This window comes from Panthera leo, chromosome A3 (genome assembly GCF_018350215.1).
Source record: "Panthera leo isolate Ple1 chromosome A3, P.leo_Ple1_pat1.1, whole genome shotgun sequence".
Lineage (NCBI taxonomy): Eukaryota > Metazoa > Chordata > Mammalia > Carnivora > Felidae > Panthera > Panthera leo.
In genome coordinates, this window is record NC_056681.1 from 87,650,198 (window position 1) to 87,676,632 (window position 26,435).

At 39.5% G+C, this 26,435-nt stretch overlaps 1 protein-coding gene across 7 annotated transcripts in view; it reads right to left on the minus strand.

The window, feature by feature from the left end:
- The window catches only part of PAIP2B (poly(A) binding protein interacting protein 2B), a 64,881-nt gene that overhangs the window by 18,507 nt on the left and 19,939 nt on the right, over nt 1–26,435 (minus strand). For 3 of the 7 annotated variants that reach the window (XR_006200771.1, XR_006200770.1, XM_042932635.1), the window contains exon 1: nt 14,840–15,099. The exons of 1 other annotated variant lie outside the window; for it this stretch is intronic. The gene's annotated coding sequence lies outside the window, so the exon portion shown is untranslated. 3 more of the 7 variants (XM_042932636.1, XM_042932638.1, XM_042932639.1) reach the window with 3 other exon arrangements.

A 26,435-nucleotide genomic window follows, 5' to 3' on the forward strand; every position in this document is an offset into this window, starting at 1 on the left:
ATCCTATTTAACTTTACTACCAAACATTTCCTTGATTAAATAATTGCCTTTATTATTAATTTATTACAATTTTAATCTAACACCTGTTAACAACCCACAAATTTTTTGAAACAATACCTCAAGGATGCCTGTGATATTATCCAATTGGAAATGTCTAGAACAGACATAAAATGCACTCCATAAAGCATTTAAAGTCACTTCTAAGGTAGAATCAACAGACTTGCCTACAGTCAGTGGTAAGTTCTCTGAACCCCAGAGGTCTGCCTTCAAGTTCCACTTCCCCAGGTAAAGGCCATCAACTGTCCTCCCAGGATAACATCAAATGGTGGTCATTATAGGGACCCTGAATTCTCCATATCCAGCCAGCTCCGGATAGATATACGCTATTATAAAGGCCTCTAAATGTCTTAGACTAATCTGATGATGCTTTAACTTGTCTTTTAAATGCAGAGTAATATCAAAATACCAGTATGGAAACCTGAATACAATCTGTGCATAGTATCAGAAATGCCACTGTAGAAACCTGAATATAATCTCTGCCTAAAGTCTCCCCTATTTCCACCCCCATTTTACATATGATTATACATATACTCACGTAAGCATTATTCATTTGTTTGGGGAACAGTCTATTTATACCCTTAGACATTTTTGAGGGCAAGAATCAAGTCTTTACAGCTTCTAGCATGCCTCTGTGTGCCCATCAGGTCCTCAATAAATAATTTGACTGTCATTTTCAGAATGCTGTATTCTAAATCTCATTTCCTAGGAAGGAGACCCATGTGCTTAGGGGCTATGATCTGTGGTTGAGCATTCTTCATTGAGTATTAACAGATATTCCCCACAGCCAGTGACAACATAACTCAAGAATCTGTTTTTGACAGGTTAAATTACTCTTGAGGGGGAAAAAAATCCCTACTTCTATTCTAGGAAATATTTTTATATGCTCTTGTTTACTATTTTAGCATTTAATAACAGCAGGTGGTTATAATAGTCTTCTCAAGAGCTGTAGGCTAGGCATAAAAGCTTGCCATCATGCAATTATCTAAATTGGAAGAAATTCATACCATGGATTCTCAACAAATATCACCAAAAGGGACCACATGCTCATTTTATCTGATATATTTTTGGAAAAAAAAATTGTCTGCCACAACAAAGTGGGAAGAAAGGAGACAACCACTCTAAATACATACATAATGAGGTTGAGAAAACTGTATTCACTAGAAGTCTTTTCAGGAAAGGTACCATTTTGGGTAGAGAAACTCCTTGAAAATTAATTTGCGGTAGAAGGACAGTTCTTGAAGCCTGCTTCAGATTCATGTTTCCCTCTCTCTCTGCCCCTCCCTGGCTCTCTCTCTCCCCCTCTCTCTCTCAAAAATAAATAAACATTAAAAAAAAGCTTAGGAGCTGATGGATTTTTTGGTGTGGAAACCACTGAAGAGACAGAATTTGACATCTATATTGTAAAGGCAGAGTAGAAATTAGTCGTGAATTGGGAAAGTACTTGAACGAGTTTTCCCAGGCGTCTAAGGGAATAAAAGGGCACCACAGGACAATCAAGTTACAAGGAGGAAACAAGTAATCCATCCAAATACAAGGGGAAAAGACAAGAATAAAATAACAGCTGTTCTAAGTACTTCACTAATGTTCTCTCTTTAATGTTCACAACAATCCTATGAGATAGGTGCTGATATTATCCCTGCTTTTCAGATAAATTCCCCACCATTCAGAAATTAAACACCTTGCCTAAGGGATAATGTAGTCAGGGCCAGAATCGGGGCTTAAGTTCAGGTCTTCCTATTCCCAAGGTTCACGCTCTTAGCTACTTCCTTAATACTCTTGCACTTCCCACTTTAGCTCCAGAATGCTTATGATATTAAACTCTGATTTTCCTCAAATATTGCTAATGGGAGTAGGGAAACCAGGCTGAAGAAAAATGCTATTTAACAAAAGGACTAGGTCTTTGGAAGGAAAATATGAACAAAGTAATGCTGGTATAATAAATTATGTTCTCTACCATAAACATACAAAGCTCCACTTAATCCGAAGCTTGCCAGCCCTTTTAGGATGAGAAAGCAGACTCCCAAACATGTATATAATTCCTTATGCACAATTCCAAAATCCAAAAAGTTCTAGAAGCTAAAAATTTTCCATATGCTTCATGTCAAAACTCAGATGACATTAAGACTTGAACTGATGTGAAGCTATACATAGCCTACATTTATCCCACTTAGTGTGAATACTCCTGTTTTGCTCAGAAATACTAATGTGTGTGACTAAGGGTGCTGCAATAGATCACGGGGGCATTACGTAACACACAGAGAAAGCATCTCTCTAAAATTTGAAAAATTCTGAATTCTGAAACTCATCTAGCCAAAAGTTTTTGATCCTCTATGGATTTGTATTCCAAAGTATCTTAAAAACAATTTCCAAGAATGATTAGATCAGAGGTGCTTAGTCTTCAGGATCTCATAGGCCAGTAAATTTTAAAAAATATTTTGAAGATGACATAGAATTGCAATTTTTTTAAACCAAGGATGGTAAAAATATCCTTAGCATCATTTTACAAAAGGATATTTTCAACACCAAAGAACACAGGAAGGCCTTAATTCAATGCAAAAGACAATTCTTTAAATTGAATAAATTTAACTTTATGACAAACACTATGTGGTCCTAATTTTTCTTATTTCACCACAGTCAGATGGAAATTTACTGGAGACCAACACTGTTCTGGTCAGAGGCATAGAGTTCAGCTGGCGACAAAAAAATCAGGAAATTATTAAAAATGTAGTCCCTCAGGCTCCATCGCAGGAGAAGGTCTAGGGGTGAGCCATATTTATACTGAATTTTAGAAAGCTTGTGGGTTGTCTCTGATGTCTCTGGTGTCTCTGACCAGCTTCAGAACCACTGGTCTAGTCTATAGGATCTAGGTCTACCTTTCTTTTCCTCACCCCACTTCTTTTCTGAGGGAGTAAGGGGAACAAAACAGAAATGTTTCCAAATAGGGAGTCTGCCGAACCCACTGTTTGTAATACCAGTTATTCCTCCATAGTCAATGCTGGACCAGCTGGTCAACTTGCAAACTGAGGCTGTTAGCAGTGGAACAACAGAAATTAGGTAGTAGACAAGCGAGAAAAGCCTGCTGAAGCAAAACTCTGTGAAAAGGTGTGGCTTCCAGAGTTTCTTTCTCTTCAACTCAAAGATTCAGTGATGCCTAAATTCAGCACAGGTACATTTGTCTTTGCTGAAAAAAAATAATTTAAAAAATATATGTGTGTATGAATATGTATTTATACATGTATGTGTATATGTGTGTGTGTGTGTGTGTGTGTGTGTGTGTGTGTGTGTGTGTATCTACCTATTCCTTCATAGCTGTCTTCTCTGTCCAGCTGTCGCTCCAGGTCTATGATTTTGACTTTCATTTTTCCTTAGGGGGATTACAAAAATTAGTAATATTACATCAAACAACATAATGACAAATAACGAAAACAACTGAAAATCCACAGCATGCTTGATGTTTTGTGCAGCAGGCTATATTCTCCAACATTCCAATAAGATAACAACTCATTCCAATAATTTCTTTTTTGGGGAAAAAATTTCTCTTATTCTCTTGTTACTATCTTTAAAAAATAGTAATATAGTAATAGTATAGTAATTGTAAGAATAAACATAGCTAACATCTTTAAAAACACACAAAACTTTCAATAAGCAATCAAATTTTTGTCCCAGTTAAAAAAAATTAACAAGTAAGTAAGGCTAAATAGTAAATGATGAGGGACACAAAAATGACACATAAATAATTCCTATTCTCATGGGGTTAATCACTAAATCCTATTTGACCAGAATCCCTTATTCTCTAAGCTTTGCAAATGAAACATCTCTCATTTGATATTTGTCTAGGGCTTCAATCATGAAACAAGAATTATTTTATGTCCCTGTGTATGGCCGATTACCTGAATTCAACACTATGCTGGCAGCAAGAGGGGTGAATCTTTCAGGATTTGCTCCATAACCTATGTACTTCTTATACTCCCAAACCAAATTCAGCTTTCTTCTAGAGCTAGAATTCTAGTATTTAGTTAGCATACAGCAGTGGTTCCCAAAATTTAGTCCCAGGCCCAACAGCGTCATTAATACTTGGGAACTTGCTAGAAATGCAAATTCTCAGGCCCCACCTCAGACCTGCTGAATCAGAAACCCTGGATGGGACCCAGTGATCTGTGTTGAAATAAGCCCTCCAGGTAATTCTGAAGCAGGCTCAAGTTGTGAGAACCACTGCCGGTACAGCAAGTAAAAAAAAAAAAAAAAAAAAAAATGTGATTCCTCTGTTGGTCCAAAGCCAGGGGTACTATATATTCTATCTTGATATGAAATGAAGACATCCAATTAAAAGACATAATCTCCTCGAAACTCCTACCCTCAACCCAATGTATTTTATTTTTGGGAGCTAAATAAAAAAGCACACTGCAATCTGAGATTTAGTTGAAAATGTATACTTAATAAGTATCAGTTACCATCCAGCTTGATTTCACACAAAGCCACTTTTACATCTTCTTATATCTAAAGTTCCAAAAAAGAATTTTCATAATGTAAGCCTCAGACACTTCAAGAATTATGTAATAAAACATCATCTAGGTCTGAATATATCAAGCTTACTAGAGAAGAGAAGTGGAATTATTTGCTACATCTTAGAACTGTATTCAACAGGGAATTAAAGTTTAGGATTTTTCATCTTTATACTTCCAAGTTAACACAATTAAACCAGAACTCCCCATTCATTAAAAGATTCTAGCGAGGCAAAGTTTCACTGCATTACTTATTGCTTTCAGTGAGCATAAAGCAGAGCCCTGGGAGGCACATTTTGTATATCTGCAAGGCTGCAGAACTAAACAGTCACATCTGCTCGATACTAAAACAAAGGTCCCTGTAAACCCTCAGATGGTGAGTGTAATATTTCAGTATTAGCTGTGGTAATAAAAAGACACCAAGAACACCACTATCAAACAAAAGCAATTACATACTGTTCTGTTCTTGTTTATACTAAAATCACTATGTTAAAACTTCACTTCCCCTAATATTGCATTTTAAAGAAGGGGGCAAGACCAGTCTGTAGTTCACAAAACATCTACTTTCAAAAAGCAGATAATTTCCATGGAACTGTTTCAGAGCACAAATGAAGAAAGCCTTCTAATGATTAGTTTACAGGTAGCTCAACATATTAAACAGAACAAAAATAGCACAAAAGAAAAACCACAGATCGATTTCCATGCTATGACCATACACTTTTAAATAAAACATGAGTAAATAAAATCAAGCAAGTAATTAAAAAACAAAACAAGGCAAAACCAAACCCTGATCAAATAGGGTTCAGTCCAGAAATGCAAGGATAGTCTAAAATTAAGAAATATAAAAATGTATTTTTTCATATTAACAAGCAAAGGAAAAAAACTACATGAGCATCCCTATAGTTGTCAGAAATACATACACACACACACACACACACACACACACACACACAATGATTCTACCGTAAAAAATGTTTCTATGCAATGCATAAAAACATTTGGGTAGCAAAATTACAGACCATTTTTCTTCATATTTTGTTTCCTAATTATTATAAAAAAGAGTGTGGCTTCTTTTATATTAGGGAGGAATGTTTTTGTTTATAAATAGTTAAATCTCTTTCTTATTTTTCCTCATGTATGTGTGTCACACGTAGACTACGGGGCTTGAATTCCTGCCCCGTGAGGTTTAGCAGCCCACTTCTGGGATGTGCACTGGACAAAGCTGCCCCTACCTTCATTATTTTTGAAGGTTCTCTAGTAGCAACACAGAAAAAACATAATTAGGTAAGCTAAAAAATAAGAAAAGTATGATTACAATTGAAAATCATATGTATGCATTAAAAAACACTACAAGTGAACATGAAAAAGAAAGCAGCTACTTAAGCCATGGGGTGACCACCTGGAAACGTTGATTTCAGTTGTTTTATTGTGCTCCACGTATTTTTTAAATATACAAAATTGAGTAAAAGGAGAAAAAACAACCCTGCCAAACCGTTCTTGGGGCCACTCTTCCAATCTTTGCTACTATTGCTATGTATTCACCTGATATCCTCAGACTCTTCTTTCTCATAACTCCATTTCATTCACTCATTCTACTCAATTTTTTTAATGTTTATTTTTGAGAGACAGAGCGTGAGTGGGGAAGGGCAGAGAGAAGGAGACACAGAATCCGAAGCAAGCTCCAGGGTCTGAGCTGTCAGCACAGGGCCTGATGCAGGGCTTGAACCCATGAACCATGAGATCATGACCTGAGCTGAAGTTGGATGCTTAACTGACTGAGCCACCCAAGTGTCCCTCTACTCATTTTTTTGAAAAGGTAACACAAACACGATTCAAAAAAATGTTTTTTTTGTTTTTTTTATTTAAAAAAAAAATTTTTTTTTTAACGTTTATTTATTTTTGAGACAGAGAGAGACAGAGCATGAATGGGGGAGGGTCAGAGAGAGAGGGAGGCACAGAATCTGAAACGGGCTCCAGGCTCTGAGCTGTCAGCACAGAGCCCGACACAGGGCTCGAACTCACGGACCGTGAGATCATGACCTGAGCCGAAGTCGGACGCTTAACCGACTGAGCCACCCAGGCGCCCCTCAAAAAAATGTTTTAAATATACATAAAGGCATATGCCAAAATCCCATTTCCATTTGTATTTCTTCCATTGGTATCTTATATATCGTTTCAGATTTCTTTTTGCAATTATAAGCAAATATGAATGCATATTCTTACTCTACCTTTCTTTCTCTCTCAGCACAAAAAACAGCATTCTAAATACATGGTTGCATACTGTGCCCCTTTTTTAAAAATCACAATATATCTTAGAGCTCTTTTCCATCAGTACATAGTCTTCCCCATACTTTTCTACGACTGTATAATATTCCAGGGTTTGCATGTACCAGAGTTACTTAACTAGTTCCTTACTAACAAACACTAGAGTCATTTCTATTATGCTATTACAAACAATAATGCCAAGCATTACCACACACACACACACACACACACACACCCCAAATTCATTTCTGAATGTACCTTTGAGGAAGTTTATGAAATGGTTCAAGATATTAGATGATTACAAAGTCACACATTTACCAGACTGAGAAGTTAGCCCCTTTTCTAGTTCTCATTATATATAGCATTATGTAGCAAAAGATGTAACAATTCTGTGAATCAAGCAATTGTACTCTTAGGGATTCATCTCATAAAAATAAAATGACTAAAACACGTATTTCTATAAAAAAATGATGAATGTGCACAAAAAGTATAAAATATACCCATCAAAATGTGAACCATTGCCTTAGTATGGTGGATGTTCTTAAAATTTCTTTTAATGTTTATTTATTTTTGAGACAGAGAGAGACAGAGCATGAACGGGCGAGGGTCAGAGAGAGAGGGAGACACAGAATCCGAAACAGGCTCCAAGCTCTGAGCTGTCAGCACAGAGCCAAGATCATGTCCTGAGCCAAAGTCAGACGCTTAACTGACTGAGCCACCCAGGTGCCCCAGTATGGTGGATCTTAGTATGAGTGCTCTATAGCTTCCCCCTTCTCCATTTTTGCCCATCAATGCTTTCTAATTTTTCAGAATTAATGTACTATTTCTGTAATATAAAATTAAAAACTAAAAAAATGTTAATTCAAATTAAGCTGGATACTTTCCGTTAGTCTGTCTTATATTTGTACAGTGCTTCAGAGTTTCTAAAGTACGCTTATGTGCATCATTTAATTCTTACACTAACCCTATGTATTTTCATTCTATCAAAACAGAAAAGGAGGCAACAGATGGTTAGGCAGTTGTGCTCAAGGTCATTCAAATAGAAACCTGGCAGAGACAAATTTCAAACCCAGATCTTCTGACTGCAAATTCAGTACACTATCAGAAACATTATTGCTACTTCCTTAATTTTAACAATAACTTGGAGTTAATTACATAATCAGAATTTGACAGATGAATTAAAATTACACAGTATAAGGCCTCAGCCCCTAAAGCTCATATAATCAGATCTTATTGAAGGGAGAACATTAGCATACAACTCCCAAAACTCCAGAGTTAGTATGCATATAAATAAATTACCTAACTGGCAAAATATACATCTAATATGGCCCAAAATGAATGCCTGATAAAAGTAACATCCTCTCACATTGGAAGATTCTTACTTTCAAGACACCCTTTGTCTTTGCCCTGCTCTAATCTGGTCTCCAAATACCTCATGGAAACATGAGGTATAAAACATGTGAATATAAAACATTTTTTTTAAGTTTGGGACTTACTGACCAAGATGACAATAAGTTGACTAAGATGTATTCTTTCTCCTCAATATCTCTCCTTCTTTCCTATAAAATTATACAGGTTGTTTTGCAATGCACATGGAGACGATTGATAAATCTTGGTTTGTTAAAGTACATTTTAATTCATCATTCCTCAAAATATGTCTCATATAATTCTGTTCCAAAAGATGATTAGATATGCTGCAGAGTGGGTGGAAAGGAAAGGCCATGGTTAAATACAATATACCCCTTTTGGAGATCCATAATTTAAGAGGACATTAATTAATAAAGGCTCTAGAGAAGTCCTGCATCACAGAAACCTTTGTTTAATCCAGTTTAACAAAAAATTCTTCTACTATGGCATAACTATTCACATCTTGTGTTTAGAGAAACCGCTTGAATATAGTTATTAACTGTACACCCACAACAGATATGACAAACATGGATAGCTCTTAAATCTTTTCTACCACAAAAATATTAATTCTTTAAAAAGTTTCTATGTTCAGTCTAGTGAACTCCTTCCTCTTCACCCACCAAAGCCTTGCTCAAATATTATCTCATTTGAGAAATCTTCCCCAGTGCTCTCTATATTACTAACTACTCCTTTCTGCTGGTTTAGACAGCTTTTATTTATATCTCTATTATCTCACTTAACATGTGATAAATCAGTTCACCCATCTGTCTTCTTGATAGATGGTGAGCTTCTTGAGAATCAGTTTGTTTATATTTTCAGCACTTTGAACAGTATGGGGCACATATGAACTTCATGATGGAAGTAAATAAAGTCACTATGGTATAACAGTTTCCCAGAATTCAATTCTTATATTTCTAAGCTGTTAGTGATACCCTGCCAACATCCTGAGAATATTATGCTCTCTCCCTAAAACTTGCATCCATTACTGAGCAACAGTAGTCATAGTAAACTCAGTTGTGACATGTCTTCTAGCCAAGCCCATTCAGTTTTTTCCTTAGGTGATCTTTGTTTGTTTGTATCTCTAGGCCTTTGCACCTGCTGGTCCCTGCTGGTCATACAGTTTTATTCATCTGGAAAACATTCCTACTCACACTTTAAGAATCAGTTTAAACAATACCTTCTTTGGGAAGCCTTCATATCCTCCCATCCTTTCAGGAAAAGTGGGGAATTCTCAAGTCAAATATTTGTGCACCTATTACTATGTAAGATAAAGATGTGGACCCCATGTTCAAGAAGTTGACAGCCTAGTAAGGAAGACAGCCATATGAACAAATAACCACACTATAATAATATTAAATGCAATACCAAAAGGAAGATTTATGAAATATTCAACATGTGTTTACTTTGTTAGGTTCTTTATTAGACATTATCAATGATCACGTTAGATAGGTATTTGAATTAGACAGATGTCTACAAAGCTCTAAGGACTGCTATATTCTCAACTGTCTTCTGAAGAAACTGTCTCCAAGGGGTTCTTTTTATATATGCTGAGGTCTGTGCAACAGATAATACATGAAACCACCCTACTTCTTGGGCCACAAGCAACTGGACTAGCACTCAGAGCCCTAACTAAGGACAATCTACAGGTTGAACCTGAGAGAGAGATCACCTAGGACATGGCTTGGCTCAAAATTCTGCCCAGGGGTGCCTGAGTGGCTCAGTCGGTTAAGCGTCCGACTTTGGCTCAGGTCATGATCTCACGGTTTGTGAGTTCGAGCCCTGAGTCAGGCTCTGTGCTGACAGATCAGAGCCTGGAACCTGCTTCAGATTCCGTGTCTCCCTCTTTCTCTGCCCCTCCTATGCTCATGCTCTATCTCTCTCTGTCTCAAAAATAAATAAACATTAAAAAAATTAAAAAAAAATTCTACCCAATAGGGGTCCTCTATTTTAAGTGACAAACCAATACAATCAGTTTCTCTCTTGGAAAATACAAATGTTGGGTGAGCAAAGTAAAAGAAGGAAGGTCTCCAGAGCTCAAATCCTATTCTAAATACTGCTCAGTTATTATTTTTTAAAGCTTCGAAAGCAGTAGGGCCAAGGGACAATATGGCTGCTGAGATGACTTCCCATTTAAATTTACAGTAAACCCTCATATCATCAAAGGTAACATGTGGGGGCACCTGGGTGGCTCAGCTGGTTAAGCGTTCAACTCTTGACCAGCTCAGGTAAAGATCTCACAGTTCATGAGTTCAAGCCCCACATCAGGCCTTCCGCTGACAACGCGGAGCCTGCTTAGGATTCTATGTATGTGCTTCTTCCTTTTAACTGACAAGGGCCTAACACATCATATCACCACTTCTGAAATTAGGAAACAGGCTTAAGAGTTCTACAACTTGACCAAAGTCACTCAGTTGGTAGTTGGCAGAGCCAGAAATCAAAGACCAAATCAGCCTGAACCTTCTAGAAAATCCTGCCAGTTACACAGGTAAATGGCCTCAAAATCAACTAATGACAAGTACAAGTTGACACAGGATAATGGAGGGAGACTTAAGGTTTTTTTTTTTTTTAATGTTTATTTATTTTTGAGAGAGAGACAGAGACAGAGACAGACTGTGAGTGGCAGAGAGGCGGAAAGAGAGGGAGACACAAAATCTGAAGCAGGCTCCAGGCTCTGAGCTGTCAGCACAGAGCCCAATGCGGGGCTCAAACTCACGAACTGTGAGATTATGACCTGAGCTGAAACTGGATGCTTAACTGACTGAGCCACCCAGGTGCCCCTACAGAGAGAGACCTAAAAGGAAGAGTTTATGCACAGAGTAGAACAGAAATGTTCTGTAAGTCAATATGCTGGGGGATGTGAGGTGGTCAAGTTAATTTGTCATTCCAACCTGGACCTCTTCCCTGAGCTGTTAGGTGTCTATCTCTTTTACTCAAATATAATATCAGTAAGGGCAAGAGCTTAATCTCTTTGTTCACCAAAGTATAAAAAAAGCCTAGCTTATAGTAAGTGCTTAATAAATATTTGTTGAATAAATGAATAAGTGAACAAATTATCAGAGAAAAGGAACATTCTACAGTGGACTGCAAGAAGGGTTATCAAGAAACAGACTCCATGGGAATGCAAGCTGGTACAGCCACTCTGGAAAACAGTATGGAGGTTCCTCAAAAAACTAAAAATAGAACTACCCTACGACCCAGCAATTGCACTACTAGGTATTTATCCATAGGATACAGGTGTGCTGTTTCGAAGAGACACATGCACTGCCATGTTTATAGCAGCACTATCAACAATAGCCAAAGTATGGAAAGAGCCCAAATGTCCATTGATGGATGAATGGATAAAGATGTGGTATATATATATACAATGGAGTATTACTCGGCAATCAAAAAGAAGGAAATCTTGCCATTTGCAACTATGTGGATGGAACTGGAGGGTATTATGCTAAGTGAAATTAGAGAAAGACAAAAATCATATGACTTCACTCATATGAGGACTTTAAGAGAGAAAACAGAGGAACATAAGGGAAGGGAAACAAAAATAATAGAAAAACAGGGAGGGGGGGCAAAACAGAAGAGACTCATAAATACGGAGAACAAATTGAGGGTTACAGGAGGGGTTGCAGGAGGGTGGATGGGCTAAATGGGTAAGGGGCATTAAGGAATCTACTCCTGAAATCATTGTTGCACTATATGCTAACTAATTTGGATGTAAATTTTAAAAAATAAAAAGTTAAATAAAAAAAAAAAAAAAGAAACAGACTCCAGAGGTCATTTACAAGTGGAGTTGATCCTCATTTTTTATGGATCCTGTATTTTTGAATTATCTTACTTGCTAAAATTTCTTTGTAACCACGAAATCAATACTCACAGTGCTTTCCTGGCCATCCACAGACATGCACAAAGTGCAAAAGTTTTGAGTCAGCCCTCAAACACACTAAGGTGGAACCAGGGGGTGCTCTGCATTTGTATTTCCATGTGTCGCAGAGATGACTAAAGGACACAGATGGTAGGGGGCAGTGCAGTGTACTGCAAGAGGTTCTGGCTCCGAGTCCAACCAGACAGGGTTTGAATTCTAACTCTGGCACCTGTTAGAGGGTGGCCTCAGGCAAGTCACTTAATACTTCTGAACCTCATTTCCTCTCTTGTAAAATACAGAAAATATAATTTAACTGTATTTAGGATCTAAGATTATAATCCATGTAAGATGTATATGTACATATTTTCCCTAGGAGCAGTGGTTCAGTATTTGCCAATTTAGCGTTCTAGGTGGCTTTATACACCAACATTACTGCAAATAGTGAAAATCAAAGGTATTTATTTATAATAAAGTAACCGAAAGATACAGCAAACAATTATTTGGATGGAGTGCAGGCCAGTGTCAGGCTTCAAGAGATTTTGCAATAGAACCTCACTAGGCATATGAGGTGTGGAAGAGGCTTTCAAGGAGCGGGAACAGCACCTACAGACAGAGACCCAAGTGTGTAAGATAAACAGGTTGGTTTAGGAAAGGCACATCAGAAAGTCTAGAGCAGGCAATGAGGCCAGAACACCGGATCACAGTGCTCCTCTGTGTCCTACATATACCCTGCACTGCAGAACCTCTCCCTCTGCATTTAATTCTTGGTTTACAGGTGTCTCTTCCATTAAACTGTAAGCTCTTTAAAGACAAAATCTCTAGGAAGAAAGCATAGTTATAAGCCTTTAAAGTTGCAAACGAGTATTTACTAAGCACAAATACACCTGAAAAGATGGCAAAATATAACTTCGGTTTTCAGTCGCAGCCTATACCAATGCATAATAGTAACCAACCCATCGATCTGCAGTTTTTCCAGGACTTTTCTTTGATGAATGCTGCTAATAATTCTGTAATTAATACTTTTTATTGTTCTCAATACCTGGGCATTTGTTAGAAAAGCTTTAAAATCTTCCCCCTTTCATGTGATTTATTAACAGGGCTCAAACATATGGTCTATTAGACAACACAATGCTGCCTCCTCAGAGTGAAGATTCCCTTTAAATCACTCTGTATACAAGGTACAGTCTTACCACAGTAAAATACAAGGATATATATATATATATATATATATATATATATATATATATATATAGTTTTCCTTATTTGTAATATATATATATGTGATATATATACATATATATGCAATTTTTCAAAAACTTGCAAAAAACAATTTACATATTAAACTAACTGCTTACATTTCACCTCTGTGAGCTAAGAAAAACAATTCCAATTTATGTGAAGACTCTCTCTCATACACACATAGCCTAAGGGGCCCATCACGCTTATTCCAATACTTCAATCTCCTCAAAACAAAACTCTTACTGTCCAATATGTAAATTGATATTTTCAAAACTCTAAAGTGACAAGTTACTTTTTCCCCATAAATTTCTTGGCATAATTTTATTTAGGCACAACACAGTTTGCGCTATTATCTAAAAACATATGGCTAGAACCAATATCATTAAAACACAAACTGATATACTATGAATGTAAATACAAATCCTCTGTGACTGGGGAATAGAGAATACTGTTTTTAAACAGATTCAATGCCATATCATCCATAGTCTGGTTGTGATCAATCCCATTGAGCCACACAGCTAAAACATGTTGTAAATTTTATGATAAATGAGGATGGACAGGCTCTTACACTGCAAACTCTCTGCCCCTCCAGTTAAGCCAAAGTATAATGCAAACTGCCTACTTAAAATAATAAGACATTTTCAATTTCTTGTGGCCAGTAAACCCTTCTCGCCTGCATTTCCAGAAACTATCATCAGGACTGTCCTGGGACAAAGATTCCAGAGAGGATATTATGATCGAATGCCATTTTAAGGAAGGCAAGAACAGTTTACCGTTAACAAAACTGATTAAAATTCCCAATCTTGCAAAGCTCCCTGTACTATGTATCCTGCGTCTCTTGCATTCACCTTCCAGCTGCTTGGAAGGAGCAAGTGGAAAATGTTAGTTTCCATGAGAGATGTAGATGAAATTCAGGTGGTGGAAGGGGTAAAGAAAGGCTCACTCGCAGAACGGAAGACAAGAGACAAGTGGCCAAGGTTCCTAACTCAAATAAGGTATTAAGAACGAAAGCTGGGGTAAAGCGGGAGGTGGAGGGAGTGGAAGAAACACAGATAACGCACCCAGGCCCGCGAATGGGGGAGGGGTGAAAATGTGCAACTCCTCCCCGTACCCGCCTGGGGAGGGGACCAGGGGATGCAGCACTGGTCACTTTCCCTCGCGGTGTTGCGCTGGGGTAGTGAGGGGACTCGCTTCAGTCCGAAGGAGGCTGAGGAGGCTCAGGGAAGTTGAGGGGCGGGGGAGGAATAGCGTGCCTGTGCGGGGAGAAAGGGACTAAGGACCCTCTAACGACCGCAAGGGGCAGAGGGTAACCCCCGCGGACGCCCCTTCCTTGCGTATGGCCGCGACGTGGGACCGGCCGTCTTACCCTCCCCACAGGCGCTCGGACGGGCGCGTGTCGCCCCTCGCAGCCCGGACGGCTGCGGAAAGGGAGGCGCAGGGCGCCCCCAGGGCCAGGAGAACGGCGCTTACCGCGGGTCCCCTCCCCGGCAGCCCGGGTGCCCGAGCCCACCTGGGCTGACCAGAAGCCCTTCCTCCAGACCGTACTCCGTCACTCCTCCGAGAGCCTCAGCCGTCGCCGCAGAGGTCGCCGTCGCCAAAATAGTCTTGGCCTCCAGTACCAAAGCGTGAGCGAGCCACAGCACGGGAAAAGCGCCGCTGCCACTCGCCAGGTTATCTCTTACAGCACACTGGCTATTTACTCCGCCCCCGAACCCAAGCCATTGGTTGCTGGGCACCGCCCCATTCGCCTATTGGACTGAAGATGATGCCGCTCATTCACCTAGAAGGGCATGTGTGGTGCTTATTGGTCTAAATGTGAAGCAGTTCCCGCCCACTCTCTCAGAAGTTCCAGCTTCCGATTGGTATGAACATCTGTCTTTTTGCTCCCTTCGTTCTTTCTCTCAGGGTGGAGCGCCTCCTTTCGGGAGACACCGGCTCTGATTGGCTGAAACGATGCTACGTTAGTCCTGGATAGGCATTGGGCCAAGGGTGCGTCCGGCCCCCACGTGGGGGAGGAGCCCAAGGCTCAGCACAGCTGGGTTTGTTTACACAGGCTCTTGTTCGCGCTTCCTTCTATTGGCTGAACCAGCGGCCCCTCCCACCGGGTTGAGCCATTCAATCTAGCAAGGAGGGGCAAGGGGCGGGCCTCAGTGGGATTTCCCCAACTGTTCATTACCAAGGGAGGAGCTTTGAGCTAGGTTGGGTTAGAAGCTGGCGCCGCGCTTCGCCGTCGGGAAGTTGGGGAGTTGGACTCTTTGAAAGGGCTGGAAGGGGCAAAGAGACTCTCTTGCATTTCTAGAAACAAACCTAACTTCTGGAGTGCTTTTAAAAAAATAAAACCGTTTTTCCCACTTAAATTAGGGCGTCCCATTTTTGCTTGCTAAGGACTTTGAATTTTATCCTTCGGGAAGCGGGGGATTTCTTTATACATCTTTGTCTCTTCCCACCTCTCATGCTAACTATATACGTAACACAAAGTAGAGGCTTAGTAAGTGATTACACAATGAGTAATAGATGATAAAAATGAAAAGGAAACTTAAGTAAGATTAAATAACAATAGTTAAATGTGTTAAACATACATTTAATATAAATAATGTAATAAAGTTAATACATAAATAAATTCATTCAAAAAATATTATTGAGCATATGCTATAATGTTCCAGGCTCTGATCTAGGCTGTGGTATATGATATGAATAGGACAATGAAAATGAACCATGGTGCTTATTCTCTAGTGGAGGAGATTGACAATAAACAAGTAACCAATAAATAATAGAATGCCATGTTGTGATTAAGTGCTACAAAGAAAAATAAAGCAAAGGTTAAAGAATGGTTGAAGAAATGGCTATTTTAGGTAGAATGGTCAGTTTAAGAGCTGTTTGAGGAAATAGCATTGCACAGGGATGTGAATAATGTGAAGAGTGGAATGGAGGCTGGTAAGCAGGGCCACTACATTGCACAACACTATCATACTGCTTCATGTATTTCCAACTTGTGTTTGTAGGTATAGATAATTTTAGGATCATCTGCTCTGGTTTAAATTTGATTTGGTTAAATAATGTAAGTGGATCCTACAAGAAATACTTACCTTCTTTAGGAAAAAAATCTGACTCCAAAATAACTTCCCCACCCTCCACTGCTTCTTTCCTTAAGGTGACCCTCAGGTGTTTGGTGAGAGTGGTACCTACATAATCTCAAAGCTTTGAAAAACAGGGTCCTCAAGTCCATATGGTGTTCTTGCATAATCAGAAATACTCTTCAAGGATGAAGATATACTACAGGATAGCAATGGGATCTGAGGAAGTGTTGGTAGACTCCTGTTGTTTCCCTCCCTACCACTGACACTGCTCATAACTTTATGACTGGGTATCACCAACGATAAAGAGAAAATCTTAAAAGTAGACAGAGAAAAAAAGGTACTTTGCATACAGAGGTGGGGAGGATAAGAATTACAGCAGACTTCCTATCAGAAATTATGGAGGTCAAAAGACAATGAAGGAGGGAGGTAGCCAGGTGGATATCTGATAATGGCATGCAGAATAAATAGGCATCCAAAGTGAGAGAGAGTAGGCAATAATCAATCATAAAGTTATAGGGGATGGTGTCAGTTGGAGAGAGGAAAACAAAAGGAGTCCACCAGTCCTTCCTGCACATTCCATTTCTGTCATGGTGATAAATCTTCATCCTTGAAGGGTATCTCTTTTACTTTTATCGTGGTAAAAAACACATAACATGAAATTTACCATTTTCACCACTTTTAAGTATACAGTTCATTACAATTCATAAGCACATTCATTGTTGTGCAGACATCACCACTATCCATCTCCAGAATGTTTTCGTCATCCCAAACTGAAATTCTGTACCCAGTAAATAATAACTCCCTATGCCCCCTCTTCTGTTCTCTGGAAATCACCATTCTACTTTGTGTGTCTGTGAATTTGACTATTATAAGTACCTCCCATAAGCAGAATCATAATATTTGTGCTTTTAGGTCTGGCTTATTTCATTAGCCATGATGTCTTTAGGTTCATCCATGTTGTAGCATATAGCAGAATTTCACTCGCTTTTAAAGCTGACTAGTATTTTGTTGCATATACATTAAATCTTTTGTTTATCTGTTAATCCATCAATGAAATTTGACTTTTGTGAATAATGCTGCTATGAACATTGGTGTACAAGTATCAGTTCTAGTCCCTGCTTTCGATTCTTTTGGGTATATAGCTAGAAGCAAAACTGTTGGATCATATTGTAGTTCTACATTTAATTTTTTGAGGAACTTCCATGTTTTCCACAGCAGCTGTACTATTTTACCAACAGTACACAAGGATTCCAATTTCTCCACATCCTCACCAACACTTGTTATTTTCTTAAGTCATATATATATATGACATAATATATATATATTAGGATATATATATATTAGAATATATCTATATTATCTATATTATTATCTATATTATTATATCTAATATATATATATTAGAATATATCTATATTACATATGGATATAGATATATATGTAATATAGATATATATGTAATATCTATTCTATAATAGATTCTATAATATAATATCTATAGTATAGATATAGATATATATGTAATATCTATTCTAATGAGTGTGAAGTGGTATCTTGTTGTGGTTTTGGTTTGCATTGTCTTAATTACTGGTGATGTTGAGCATCTTTTCAGACTCTTTGAAGAAATGTCTACACAAGTCCTTTGTACATTTTTTAATACTGTAGGCAGTAGCATAATCAAACTAATTCCCCATATTTCAAAGCAGAAAAGTGATAGACAAAATAGTATAAAACTTAAAAAATTCTAAGAATAAACATATAACCAAATTTTTAACATATGAGAATAATATAAAAGAAATAAGTACATACACACATACATACAAAATCAGTAAAAATGTTGGAAAATGTTGCTGCAAGGGCCAAGGAGGAGACTGGTGATTTTTATTAAGAGCTTGTTTTTTGTTTTTTGTAAGCCAGATAGGGGCACCTGGGTGGCTTAGTCAGTTAAGCATCCAACTTCAGCTCAGGTCATGATCTTGCCATTCCTGAGTTTGAGCCCTGCATCAGGCTCTGTGCTGACAGTTCAGAGCCTGGAGCCTGCTTCAGACTCTGTGTCTCCCTCTCTCTCTGCTCTTCCCCTGCTCACACTCTATCTCTCCCTCTCTCAAAAGTAAATAAACATTAAGAAAATTTAGTAAAAAAATAATAAGCCAGATAAAACCAAATGATTCTGTAAAACATGTGCAGGCATATCTTTAAAGACATGTAATTAGAAAACCCTAAGGTGTGAATGTGGGACCCTGTTGATGGAGTTTCTATTTGTAGCATTCTCCCTGCTGGTCTTTACTCTCATGTTCCCCAGCTCCCTGACCTTGTCTCAGGATCTTATTACTTGTCTCTGGCTCCTTGCATGATGACTGGATTGGCTGAGTTCCTCAGTGTTGGCACCCGTCCTTGGACATGGCTTTGGTATTTGTCCTCCAGCTGCAAGTCTGGGACTCTGGGTGTCTAAACCTCTCCTGTCAGAAGGGGGGCCAGATAAGGACTAAAGCCAGATTAGTCAGATTAGGCTTCGGTGGGTTCCAGGCATAGTATGTGGGCAGAGCACCTCTTTCCCATGTTTATGTGGCCTGGAGCCAGAAAGCAGAGACCAGAATCAGAGGCAAAAGCAGAGATCATACACCAGGAAGTTCATCCTAGGGGCAATGGCCCCTGGATAGTAGGGGTCAGGTTGTAGAGCCAATGTGGAATGAGTGAACATGGGTGAAGGAATGGAAGTCTTCCAATAACAAGGAGTGACAGAGAGACTAGAGTGAGCCTTGAGTAAGGGTGACAAGCAAATGGGCCCTAACAAGTGGGTCCTGACTGATGAACACATTGGCTATGAAGGTACAGACAGGAGCTAATATGGAAAACGACAGGTAAGAGCTTGGGTCAGAAACACACGAGTAAGCACTGGGAGGATGCATCAAATCCTCAGGATTCCCAGGCATCTCCTGACTTCAGAGTGGAAGTCACATGTAGTGGCAATGAGCAGGATGTCAATTTTGATTCTGTACTTTGTAGACCATATTCAGGGCTAGTTAAACCTAGTCAAAAAGCATGGTGACAAGGCAAAAGCCTGAGCACATGCTCCTTGAACTTTAGGAAAGAGTGTTTACCTGGCAGTTTTGGCTGTCTGGAGTGTATGAGATTGAAAACTCAAAACACTAAAAGAGGCAGCCTGCCTGGCATGAACAAAACTTTCCTGCATGTGGCAGCTGCTACAGGCTGTGATGGGATAGGTGCCCCACCCTTCAGATGTGGAGTCCCTAAGCAACAGTGCCTGAAAGCTGATTTTAGGCTGGAATTCCCATTCCCTGGGATGGTATTTGACCTTCACTGGGGTCACCTTCCATGAGAAAGGGGCACAGGGTTAAGGTACCAGACCTGATGTCCCTCTGGAATAGAGTTGCCTGTATAACTTTGTTATAAGAGACTATAAGATTCCAGACTGGCTCAGATAAAGTTAGAGTGGAGATAAACAAAGACTACAGCCTCTGTATTATAAAGCAACTTCCATGGACCTAACAAATCACCTTGCCTTCTCAATGAATCAATTGTGGTGCTTTCAGAACATGAAAGGAGTAAATGAGCATTTGTACTATCCAATGCCTCCAGATACGGTGATGAGCTATGTTGAGGCTGTGGTAATCATGGTAGGAGTTCTTTACAAAGGTCAGTGGGGTCTCACTGGGGAACTGATGTTGTGGTTAATGAGAAGAGCTTCAGGCTACAAGGGGAATGCAGCTGCTTGGCAAGAACTCAGGCTGGGCACATGTTCATCTGAACACTTGTACTAGGGAGAGGGGGGTGATAATAGGGCAGCTCCTCAGCCTCTCTGTAGGTGGTATACATCTGAAATATCTGGCATTGAAGTGGCAGAGGAGCTGAAGCTCCAGGGGGCCCAAGCCATGCTGGTGGGTGGCAGGCACGAGTCCTTCAAGGGATGCTTTGGTTGTCGGCCCTCAGTCTGGAGAAGCCAAGGAACTCAGTGTGGGCAGCTGGGACTAAAAGAAGCTGGCTCTGGGCATTTTGCTCCCAAGAACAGCTAGAATGAAGTGGTCCTCGGGGTCAGTGCCCTTCCCTCCATTTCAACCTCAGGAACATTGCTTCCTTTCTTCTTTCCAACACTTAAAGAAGAGTTGGGTCTAGTTAACTGCAAGTCTTTGTTTTCCTGAGTCAAGTATGCAAGTGGTATGTGATCACCTACTGTCTTTCTCCACGCCTCTCCACATAGTGTGTAACTTTTCCTTTAAAGAAACATTGAACAAATATTCTTTAAGTTTATTTATTTTGAGAGAGAGAGAGAGAGAGAAAGAGAGTGCACCATCATGAGAGGGGCAGAGAGAGAGAGAGAGGGAGAGAGAGAGAGAGAGAGAGAGAGAGGGAGAGAGAGAGAATCCCAAGCAGGCTGCACGCTGTCAGCACAGAGCCAGGGTGGGGCTCGAACCCATGAACTGTGAGATCACAACCTGAGCTGAAGTCAAGAGTCAGACGCTTAACCTATTGAGCCACCCAGGCACCCCTAAACAAATACTCTTTAAGCATTGATTTAATGGAGCATCAAATCATTAGCTTCCTTGGGCACCTGGGCGTCCTGAACTGGCCCTTCTCCACCTACCCTAAAAAGGAAGACTCTATGAATGTACAGCTGAAATGCAGAAAAACTCTTCTTTTAGTTGAGGTCTGGAGAACGACACCAAACCTGTAGTTCAATGAAGCATCAATCTGAAGAGGCCAGATGGAGAAACAGGAGCAGAAATGAAGCCATGGAAGTGTGTTCGGCCACAGCAAAGAGAGGGCAAGATAAATTTCCAGGTCTTTAGAATCCCTAAATGCTAAATGCAAAAATCTCCCATTTCCCTAGATGAGGACCCCAGTAGATGTCCAAGGCATAGCTTGCTCAATGTTGGCACCGATTTGGTCAAATAGGGTATAACAACTGAAGGAAAGAGATCCAGAGGAGGGTCCAAAAACTGTCCAGGAGACAACTGAGGCCAAGACTCCGAGGCCAGTGGTGTCAGGTTGGAAGGGTAGCAAAAAGCAGGTAAAACTAAAAAGTTGGGAGCCAGCTGAAAGAAAGTGAAAAACAAAGGCAAAAAAGGGGAAAAGGGTCTAGCCAGGGCTTGTAAAAAGGGCTGAGATACCCAAAATTTCTTTGTGTTAGGTTATAACCTAACACATGACAGGAAGGGATATTAGGCAATTAAAAATATAAGTGATACCAACAGTAGTTATTTAATGGTAATGGTGATTTCAGTGATCTTTTAAGTAACAAGCTAAAACAGCTATAAAATATATTTGGAACAGATAGGAAAATATAAATGTGTACTGGATATTATCACAAGGGAATTATTGTTCGTTTTGTTGGTCTAATGGTAGTATTATGGTTAATAAGGAGAATATTCTTAATTTTTTTACAGCTACAACATAAAATATGTAAGGATGAACTATCATAACCGACATAAACTTTGAAATGGTTTAGTAATACACACGTATATACACAAAGATAAAGTCAATATGACAAAATGTTACCCAGTTTTGGATCCAAGTAATGAGTATATGGCTGTTTGGTGTACCATTCTTTCTAATTCTTTCTTATTTTCTGTTTGTTTAAATATCTTTCTTTAAAAATTTTTTTTTGAAGTTTATTGATTTTGACGGAGAGAGAGAATGAGGGGGGTAAAGGCAGAGAGAGAGAGGGGAGAGAGAGAATCCCAAGCAGGCTCCATGCTGTCAACACAGAGCCCAGTGGGAGGCTCCAACCCATGAACCATGAGATCATAACCTGCCGAGATCATAACCTGAGTCGAAATCAAGAGTTGGATGCCTAACCATCTGAGCCACCCAGGCGCACTTTAGCTTTTTTTATTTTTATTTTTATTAAGAAAAATGTTTAGGGGCTCTGCACTGATAACATGGAACCTGCTTGGGATTCTCTTTCTCTCTCTCTCTGCCCCTCCCCTGCTCATGCTCCTTTCAAAATAAACTTAAAAAAAAATTAAAAAATGAAATCATTAGCTTTTATAAATAGACCAAATAGAAACTAATATACAGCTGTGTAATAAATTATTGATTATACTAATGAGAAATCAAGACTTATGTGGGTGAAAATGTTATCAACTCTCAGTGTTGACCAGAAACCTTTGGCCAAAAGCCTTTAACATAGACTCTGCACATTAAATCTGATTAGAGCTGATTGATAAAATAGTTTCTGAAGTTCTCCAGCAGTTTCCCAGGTGTTTCCTGATTTCAATAACCTAAATATTCATTTGCAAATTCATCTATCTTAAGACCATTGGGAGCAATGATTTCTTTCTTCTTCCTGAGTGCTGTTATGTGATCCTTATCATTTTTTGCCTAGCACTTTTAATTATGTCATTGTGACTGCCTGGTTTATTCCTCAATGAAACTGCCACTTCTTTAAGGGTCAAATTTCAGAATTCTTGATTTCTCTACCCGATATGCATCTATCCCCAAAATATATATTTATGGAAGGACTTTAAAGATTCATGCTGTGATGTTTGTAGAACCCAGAAACTCTACCACCACTACACAATTTGTTTTGCAAACCATTATTTTTCTAGTAGCTTGCGTTCTGAAAGCAAAGCTCATCCACGTTTCCAATGATCAGACGGGTTCCACTGCACTTTCGGAACCAAAATTCCAAGAATGCCTTCAGGTTCCAAATTTACCCCTCCTGTAATGGAAAATCCAGTGCTGACCTCTCCTGCTGAGGTGGTAGTTTTTGATTGCACAATATTGTTTTCCCTTCTCAGGGCTTCAAGAGCCAACACTCTTTGAGAACCTCTCTCACTAGAAACACAGACTGTTCATTTAGCAATTAGAGCTGTCAGCACAGCAAGCTGGCAAGAGAGCAGCTTATGTCCCTGGGCAGGGAGCCCTTGGCAGAGCCAGGTCCTCAAGGCCTAGGGAAATAGGTAGGACAGTGACTCTAATTTGTTACTTCCCCAGCACTTACTAATTTGCATCTTGTATCCTGGCAAATGACATATGTTTTAACTGCACCTATATGGCAGAGAGGAAAGTTAGACAGGAAGGGTAGGGAGGAAGAAGAGGAATGGTCTGTGAGTCTCCAATGGCTTGGATCTTGATGCTGCTGCCCCATCCATTCATCCCTCCATTCAACATGAATCTGACCATCTGCTCTATACTAGTTCCTGAGATTTGTGCCAGGGATTCACTGGTAAACATGACATGGTTCCTGTCTTTGAGGGACACACAGGGAGTGACAAAAAAACAACAACCAAAATATAAATAAGAGCAACAGGTTTCAGATTTTATGCAAGAGAGAGACGACATACAAAAAGGAATGGAATAAAATGTCGGTCTCCAGAGTTTCCACTTGCCCCTTTGCCCTAAGGAGCCAAATTTCCTAACCATTTTGGCATACTAATACTTTCCAGGTTCTTTTTTGAGGTTTTCTATCATCTGACCAGAAAACCCTGAAATTTCTCAAATTTTTATGGTACATGCTATTTGTGCATTTTATTTTGTCCTATAAAATGTGTCAAGCCTGTGATAGCTATCTAGGTATTGCATGTATATAAATCTTGTCTCCCTGAGACCCCTCACTTGATGATGGTGATTATCTTGTATTTTATTATATAGCTACTCAATATGCATTTTTAATTGGACAGCTACTGAGCTGTTAGAAGGACCTTCATCTTTCTATCAGATGCTACATGTGAAAAATGAAGAGAATTGCCCTACCTCCTTACCACCCACCCCCCAGAATTGATGATCAAGGGCTCTGAAGAATGAATATATTCTTAAAAAAATTTTTTTTTATGTTTATTTATTTTTCAGAGAGAAATAAAGAAACAGAGTGTGAATGGGGGAGAGGGAGAGAGAGGGGGAGACACAGAATTCAAAGCAGGCTCCAGGCTCTGAGCTGTCAGCACAGAGCCCAACGCGGGGCTCGAACTCACAAACTGCAAGATCATGACCTGAGCCGAAGTCCGCTGCCCAACCGACTGAGCCACCCAAGCGCCCCACAAATTAATACATTCTTGATAGACAAGGGTGAATAATTAGTGTCCTCCCTTTCATAATTCAAGATACAAATGTCAGGGAAGGATCAAGGATAGTGCCCCTTGCTACCCAAGACTCTTTAGGTATAACTAACAGAAACCCAACTCCAATTCCCTTAAGCATAAGAAAGGGAATTTGTTGGTTCAATTAACCGAAAAGCCCTAGGATTGGTATTAACTTCAAGCATAGGTTGATATAGGTGTTTAAACAATGTCATTAGGCCTTATTATTCCCTCTCTCAGCTCTGCTCTCCTCTGTGGTAGGAAACAAGGACATGTGTAGCTTTTGACTTTATGATTCTCAACAACGTTCAATTCTAGAAAAAGAGCCTTACTCTCCAACCATATTCTAGCATATCTCACGTAGTGACTCTGATTGTCTGTAACTGTGTCATATGCCCATTCATTTGACTACTGTGGACAGTAGGAGGAAGCATTACAACTATCTAGGCCTAGGGCACTTTTCCACCTCTACCCAACGATGTTGGTATGGCACTACTTGATAATACTACCGGAACTACTACGGACAGGGAAGGGATGTTCTCCAGTGGAAAAAGGGATATTGGGAAGACAACAGATATCCACAGACTCCTTGATCATTCTTACTTAGTCCAGAAGCAGGGAGAATTCAAGTCCATGTATGGGCAGTGGAACCTACTGAGGGACCACTATTTATCCTTTGGTGGATGACTACATCTTGACTTCCCTTTCCAAGTGCTGGCAGCATCTAATTGGTAGAAAGTAAACTAACTGTTTTAATTTGTTCCTTACTAGTTCTCTCCTATTCATAGAGAGGAAAGTGGCCTCCAAGTAGGTTGTACTCCTTGTCACAACTTGTGGGAAGATGTGGCTTATTTTATAGGTAGGTCAAGGCATGATACATGGCCAGGTCACTTCAGAGTAAAGAACAAGGGGCCAAGTATGAAACAGATTACAGGCTCCACGTCTAGATAGGAGCCGTAGTGCACAGTGACTGCCTTAAAGCCCAGTTATAGACTGGGCTCATCAGGGATGCAATTTTATGGGTGGGGCTTATCAGAGATGCACCATATGAGCAAAATAAATTCCCCACCCCAGCTACTGGTGCACTGGGAGTTACAAATATTTCCCCAGCCCTTCCAACTCCTCCATCCCTTCCCTAGCAAAGAGAAATTTCTGAACTGATTGATTAGATTAAAATGCTAATTAGGCCTTGTTCATTAGGTCTTGTTCAATGATCAAAATCTTTTGGGGTTGGAAGATTCATTTACATCAATAGTAGTTGATGCAGGCTCAGTTGCAGCTGTCAACTGGAGTGTCTTGGCTCTAATTCACATGATTTCTCCATGTGGCTTGGGCTTCTCCCACCATAGTAACTGGGTTCTAAGAAGCAGTATTCCAAGAAAAAGGGAGAGGAGGTAACCAGTTCTCTCAGGCCTGGATTCAGAAGTCCCAGAACAACATATCCACTTCCATCTATTGGTAAAAGCAGTCACAGGGGCAGCCTGTATTCAATAAGAGGGACAATAAACTTCACCTCTTGATGCGGAGAGCAGCATACACATAGAGGGAAGGGAAGAATTTTGTTGTTGTCGGAGGCCCTCTTTGGAGACTAGCTACCAGAGTTTGGGCTTTACTCTTATACGATAACATCACAATCTTTTTAAACTTTTAAAATATTTTAAAACATTATCTTATTTAACTTTGCATAACCTTAATTACTAGTGAGGTTATGAAAACACACACACACACACACACACACACACACACATACACACACACACATATATATACAGTTGACCCTTGAATAATGCTGGGGGTTAGGGGTATCCACCCCCCATGCAGTCAAAATCCTTATTTAACTTGTAACTCCCCCCAAAACTTAACTACTGATAGCCTATTGTTGACTGGAAACCTTACCAGTAATAGTTGTTTAACACATATTTTGTACATTATATGTATTATATATGTTATTATATATGTATTATATGTATTATATATATATGTATTATAT